The sequence below is a fragment of the Monoraphidium neglectum genome (genome assembly GCF_000611645.1).
Source record: "Monoraphidium neglectum strain SAG 48.87 unplaced genomic scaffold scaffold01456, whole genome shotgun sequence".
Taxonomy (NCBI): Eukaryota; Viridiplantae; Chlorophyta; class Chlorophyceae; order Sphaeropleales; family Selenastraceae; genus Monoraphidium; species Monoraphidium neglectum.
Genome location: NW_014012172.1, coordinates 1 through 709, shown reverse-complemented (window position 1 = coordinate 709; position 709 = coordinate 1).

Here is a 709-nt window from a genome sequence, read left to right as displayed (position 1 = left end):
AGCGCAGTTGGCGGCCGTGCACGCTGCAGATGGCGGTGGGCACAGGAAGGAGAGGCAGACAGCATGAGAGCGCAGGCACAACAGCAAGCCGACGCAGCAAGAGCAGTCCACATGTTGTGCGGCCAGCATGCACGCTGGCGTCTATGCTAGCACCTTTGCCAGCAGCAATGCAAAAGGCAACCCAAAAACAAAAACACCCAGACAACAGCCCGCCTCCACTCACTCGGAGAGCACTGGCCAGAGGTGGTGTTGAGCGTGTAGCCAGCCGCGCAGCTGGCGCATGTTGTGGCGGACCCCGTGGCACAGACAGCGCAGTTGGCGGCCGTGCACGCTGCAGATGGCGGTGGGCACAGGAAGGAGAGGCAGACAGCATGAGGGCGCAGGCACAACAGCAAGCCGACGCAGCAAGAGCAGTCGACATGTTGTGCGGCCAGCATGCACGCTGGCGCCTATGCTAGCACCTTTGCCAGAAGCAATGCAAAAGGCAACCCAAAAACAAAAACACCCAGACAACAGCCCGCCTCCACTCACTCAGAGAGCACTGGCCAGTGGTGGTGTTGAGCGTGTAGCCAGCCGCGCAGCTGGCGCATGTTGTGGCGGACCCCATGGCACAGACAGCGCAGTTGGCGGCCGTGCATGCTGCGAGGGAAAAAAAGTAACAACGGACGGCGCAGGGGGCAGCATGGGGCGGAGGTGCGGCCAGGGCGCA